Source organism: Anneissia japonica, unplaced genomic scaffold, assembly GCF_011630105.1.
Source record: "Anneissia japonica isolate Jap-2015-1 unplaced genomic scaffold, ASM1163010v1 scaffold585_len4108843_cov191, whole genome shotgun sequence".
Classification (NCBI taxonomy): domain Eukaryota; kingdom Metazoa; phylum Echinodermata; class Crinoidea; order Comatulida; family Comatulidae; genus Anneissia; species Anneissia japonica.
This window is the reverse complement of record NW_022716829.1, coordinates 1832104-1838370: the sequence shown is the minus strand read 5'-3', so window position 1 is coordinate 1838370 and position 6267 is coordinate 1832104. Positions and strand designations below refer to the sequence as shown.

At 33.6% G+C, this 6267-nt stretch overlaps 1 protein-coding gene across 7 annotated transcripts in view; it reads left to right on the top strand.

Moving 5' to 3' along the window:
* The first annotated feature begins 3322 nt into the window (after positions 1–3322).
* LOC117109917 (L-threonine ammonia-lyase-like) overlaps positions 3323–6267 on the top strand; it is a 13455-nt gene continuing 10510 nt past the window's right edge. Inside the window, exons 1-2 of one of the 7 annotated variants that reach the window (XM_033252389.1) lie at positions 3332–3379; positions 4618–4700. The gene's annotated coding sequence lies outside the window, so the exon portion shown is untranslated. Of the gene's footprint in view, positions 3422–4617; positions 4720–6267 lie in introns of all 7 variants that reach the window. The other 6 variants (XM_033252386.1, XM_033252387.1, XM_033252392.1 and 3 more) reach the window with 6 other exon arrangements.

Sequence of the window (6267 nt, the reverse complement as noted above, 5' to 3'; positions counted from 1 at the left end):
CCTTAGTCTTACTGACACCTGTGGCTGAGCCACGGTCTATCAAACACAGTTCTACTAAAGGGCATTTTTATTTCTTTGGTAAGGATTATTATAATAGAAAAGAATATCATGCTTTACCAAACTTACTAAATCTTGACAGAGTGTCACCGATGCACAGTTCTTAGCCAATCAGATGCAGCTTTACTATGCCCATCATGATAAGGAGCGATTTGATTTGCTGAAGATTTTCAACCAACAACCACAGCATTTTAAACATATGGATGTAATAGCACAATTGAATAGGGGAATTGAGATTAAGCCAAAAGAAAAACAGGACAAAATAGAAGACAAATCCGAATCAAGTTAACAATCAAGATTCCCATTGACTAAATTGAAAGATCTAAAAAACATTTATTCCAGCAAGTTTAAGGGATAATTTTAATAGTCAAATATTAAATAGGTTGTTGGAAGGAGCCAAAACTGTATAGAAATAGAAGACTAATGTAGATGGAGATAAACGAACAAGAATTATTGACATCATCACCCTAAAAATTCAGAGGTTTTCTGTGTACTTCAGAATTATTATTGGATGAAAGATCCTTGGTTTGGCTGTTACTAATGATTCTGTGGCTGAGCAGACATTGTATTGGACTCATTGCCTTCAAAATATCATTGCATGAGCTTAGTTCAATTTTATTTGTAATTGATTTTACAATAGACATTAGCATATGGTGTGTATTAATGTGAAATAAATATCAAAGGACACATTGTATACATTTTCTGCTTAGTTTTTAATATACCCTGTGTTTGGTACTATCTGTATTCATGTGCAGGCTGACATCAGATGTGGACCTCACTCTATGAAAATCCCTTAAATTTTAATTCCAAGCAGACACAAATTAATAAACTAATTCGTAGTTTCTGCCGTGTGTGTTTTAAGAGACCAGTGGAAGAGTCAACAGAACACATATGTAAGCTACTTGCCACACAGTTTCAGAAAGCTAGTGCTGAGGCCATCAGGTGCAGCAGCTGTGCCTGTTTTAAGGGCTTTTAAACGTTTTCTAACATCATGTTCACTGACTGACAGGACTATCATGAGCATCTAGTTTGCCTATGTTCTCCTTAACACATTCTTGTCATTTACCCTTAGCATCAAATCTTAAAAAGAATGTATTTAACTCATTTGTAATTACAATATCATTTATAAACCCATACTTTTGGGTGCTACCCTTACTAGTTTTTTTCCCATACAAGTAATAGTTTTCAATCCTAACCAGGTAGATCTAGGGTCCTTTTTGAGAAATTTAATTTTTACCATATTTAATTATTTTTACCATAAGCTCTTTTACTTTTCTCTTTACTTCATTACATTGTTCCCGATTGACATTGGATACGGTCATGCGCAGTTCAAACTACGAATTTGCTTACATTTAGTGTTTATTGATTTACAGGCTATAAAACAAAATCTTAAATTGAATAATAATTATAATACAGTAATGTCATTCAATTTAAAGCCAGACAAAGAATTAGAAAATATGCGTCTGTTGATAACGACGAAAATATCGTCCTATTTTTTAACTGAAAAAAAGTACAAACAATTCAAATACAGTATGTTTAAAGTTTATAAGCACAACATAGACAGCGAAGAACATTAAATAACATGAAAGTGATATTTACTGTATAGCAAAACTAAAATGTTCGTCGATTATTATATACCCAAAAAGAAACTAATAATTATACAAGAAATATAAAATACCAGTTTGAAATTTCGTTATCATGAGATGCCGACGATGATGACAATTATTTTCTCAAAATTACAATACGTCATGATAATCAATTTTATCATTGTTTCAGATAGACTACACAAGTTTAAAAGACTATAGCAAATTTTCCACTACAGTCCTCGAAATGCGTGGGCTTGAAAGATCTGCACAATCATTTATGTCATGTAGGAGGCATATCCTTTTTTTCATGGTACCGGTATTTATATCGATTTCCTCAATAATTGCCCGTAATCCATTTTTTATACTGATTTATGCTGACGATAAACCACATTCGAGCTAGTTATTAAATAACAGATAAATTAAGGTATTTGTATTACCTTCTACTCTATTCATAAGTAAATGTGAAAAATATATAACTGGACAGAATAAAAATCTAACGATAGGCCTTAGTCTTACTGACACCTGTGGCTGAGCCACGGTCTATCAAACACAGTTCTACTAAAGGGCATTTTTATTTCTTTGGTAAGGATTATTATAATAGAAAAGAATATCATGCTTTACCAAACTTACTAAATTGGCAAATGCATTATACATATTTGTATCGGTTTTTTTAAATTTTTGTTTTTGTTTTGTTTTTATTGAATTTCACAAAGATCAGGCCTGTAATTTTGGTATTCATGGGATTGAAATTGGCCTTGTAAAACCGACATATATTCCTCACGTCCGTGTTTTTTAATGCTGACTTTTATTAGAGCATGATATGGATTCGCCAACGTGTCTTTGAATATTGCCTACTGTAAAGCTAAAAATTCTTCATGTCACTGTCCAAACTTTCATTCATTCTCTAACTCTCTCCCTGTCAATGTATTTGTATGTTGTAATATAATGGCGTCTTTCAGAGTTTTCAGAGTTTTTGTATAAGTTTTTTTTTTTGTGTATAACTCAAAGAACAAATCGTATGTATTATATATGACGATGACTAAATTAATCTTGAAAATGTTTTCATGACGTCAAGTTATCATAAAGATGGCACGTGGACTACAGTAAGCATATTGAAACACAAAATGCCAGTTAGTCTTAGAGAGAATGACGGAACCACATGATTACTACTAGGCCTATGTATTTACTTATTTTAAAACTAGCCCTAGGCCTACACTTTTTTGCCTGTGGCATACTTTTCAATTCAGTTCAATTCATCGAAACATTTCAAAACAAGGTGAATAACAATAAAGTTAAGGAAGGTACATGTGCTTAAAAATTCTGACGTGATGGAATGGAATGAAATCAAGTGTATGCATGTAGTTCACATGGTGCACCGTGACGTCACCCACCAAAGTCAAAACCATAAACTCCACTACTGTATTATACAAATAATTAATTAATCCTTCCATAGAGCAAAGAAACAGATGATCCATCCAACAACAAATTTAAAAACGTGCACCGTTTCAATGTCACGTCTGCATAAACAACAATGTTGTCTATTTTGTGTACAGTACATCACTGTCAGTTTGTTGACGAAGGTTTTCATGTGGGCGTGCATAAGGTGTGTCATGCTTGACCAATCAGAATCCTTTATCAGAATCTATTTTTTGCATGACGCAATCGAGATTGACCTTTATGTTATTCATCGCCGACGATACACTTGTTTTTTATGATCGCAAGAAGATGATGGCACGGTAAGCTCTTGTCCGTTGAAGTAGAGATTTTAAAAGCAGTAGGTATATATTTTGTATATCCTTTATTAATATAGAAATTCATGTGTTCTATTGTTAAGACAAAAATACTAGTGTAGTGTAGGAGAAAATCTCTAGCTAGCTAAGCCTCTAGGCTAGGCCTGAGTTTCGCCAGGAGGCTAGGTATGATAGGCTAGGTAGGAATGAGGAGCTAAGTAAGAAGAGTAAGACCGAGTGAGATGGACCGGACGGCTAGACTAGATTAGCTAATTACCTTCACCAGTAGGTCTTGTTTCTACATTACAAAGAATATAAGCCTAGGCCTAGTATTGTATCTAACCTATGTTTCGTTTACATATTGTGGAATAGCATTATTTTATAACTTCCTATTTTATAATAAGTACAAGCCTTCTGCTGCCTGTGGTAGCATTTATTTAATGGATTAACTAAAGTAGATAAATTTACATGGATGGGCAGAAATATAATGTTGGACCATGGAGGTTTATACCTCCATGGTTGGACTGTCCAGTCATCACTGTACAATCTAGTAACCAAGGCATTTCAGGATGTCATACTTGAATAAGTTGAACGTTTGTAGTACAGTCATCGATGTTAAATAATATACATTTGAGGGTGCTCAAAAATTTGACCTGTGAATTTATTTCAGTCGCTGTTTACATTGGATACTCGAAGGATCACTCAGTTGGGATTTGACATCAAGGAATAAAAACTTATTGTGTATGAGATGAGCAATAAATGTTACACAAACAAAAAATATGTGCACCTAATATTTCTCACACCTTATCCCACTCCCCCAAACCCCTTAAGGATATTTTATGGAAGAATGTAACATGTCTTTAGGAGACATTCATTAAGAAACGCTTCAGCAAATATACATTATGTTTGGCACTGTTCGTGGTGAAAATTCTAACTTGTGCAAGATAAAAGATGAGATATGTAACTATTTTGAATTTCAAAGATACCATCTACTCCACCTAACTCTGGTTAAAATACAGTAAAAATGTTAAATGACCTATTATCTTTCGTAATTAAATCAATCAATGTGTCTTCGTAAGACTGTGTCTTAAATTCTTTGTCAGACTACACACTAATCCTGAACACTCAGCTGAAATCAGTGGGGTTTTTAACATTTCTATAACAAGCATTGTGGGTCTTGAAAAGTTTACAAAGTACTGGATTTGACCTTGTGGAATCTTTTGTGTTTTTGACCTTTCTTTCAGAGGTGACAGTTATTCTTCCATTCATCGTTGATTGTGATTTTCATGCCAATATAAAAGATACTATAGTACTCACTGATACTACAGTAAGTACTAGTGTTCTGGGTCAGTTAAATATAAATACTAAAGAAATTTTACACCTCAGGTTCCTTATGCTGCACCAATGAGCTATACTGTATTAACAGGGATGGAAAGAGTGCATGACCGCGCAACCGACGGTCGGAGGCATTTTAGAGAAAAAAAAACATTTCTTTTTTTTGTTACATATCTCAATTTTATGCATACCAGTAATTAAATTATGCTTGCTCCAAAGTACTAAATGTACTACTGTTTCGCTATAATAGTGTAAAGATAGCATTTGTTGCTGGAGGCATTTGATCTAGATAATTTTCATGGTCAGAGGCACAAAAATATTTTTTTCAGGCCTGTATATATTAATATAGGTCATTGTTACAGCATAAGGAATCAGGCTTTAGAGCCAATGTTTCTATTAATTGATTTTTTTAAACATATTTATTATGGTTAAACAAGCTGACTCATATATAGAAGTTGACCCTTCCTGCTTATACTAGAGGGTAAGCTGATATAATTAGGGGCCCTCATATATAAATAATGTTATGCTTTATAAACTCATTACCACCACAAGGCTCTAGTAAGTGGAGATGTTTTTTAGTAAAGGGGAAATATTCCTGTGCTGTCACATGATTTGAACCCAAGACCAGTGACAGTGGCAGAAGGGTTTCTTTGGACTTCCTCTCAGACAGGCCAAGCCCCTTTCCAACTCTGTCAGACACTGCTAGTTGGATCAACAAAGACAAAGTGTTTTTTCTTTAAAATGTTATGGCCATAAGACATGCTAAAACGTCTTTGAACACAAAGTAGCGCAAAATTGTGATTTGTTTTGTAATTTAATGTAATTTAAGATCATACCCTGGACCTCAGGGAAGAAAAGTGTAACAATACTCACTGAATATCCAGAATAAAGAAAGACTTTTATATATCTATCTGTCAATCACTGAATGATAAACTTGGGCCCTTTGGACAAACAATCAGTAAACAGTTTTAACATATAAATATGCTTTAAACATAAACATAATTTTTTTGTGAAATCTTATACATACCGCTTTTTACCTGCTTTTTTACTTACACTTTTACATCTTTTAAGGTTTAACGAGAGTTTTTATTGTTTTTATTAGATTTACTTTATGATAAGGAGTTTTAAAGGTTTTTTAAATAAATTTTAATGTATATTTTTTACCTGTTTTTTCACATTCACTTTTACATACTTTTAAGGTTTAATGGGTTTTATTTCTTTTATTGGTGATCCGCTAACACTAGCGGATCACCTCTTGTTATTGTCAGGATCATCATCATCATCTTTTTTTTATTCTTTCTTTCTCCCCTTTTTTGTTCGCACGATATCTCAAAAACTGCCACGAGTTACGCTATTACCGTGCTCACGGGCGTCAAGACGTACGTGTACTGTCTCTTATACACATCTAGATGTGTATAAGAGACAGTGCGTGACGTCATCTACGCGCAATTTTGCGTTTTTACATTATCGATAATATCAGCCTAACCAATTGCCATTTCGAAATCGTATTAAGTGAGCATTAACTTCGGGTTAATGTTGAATGTACTGTACCCTAATTT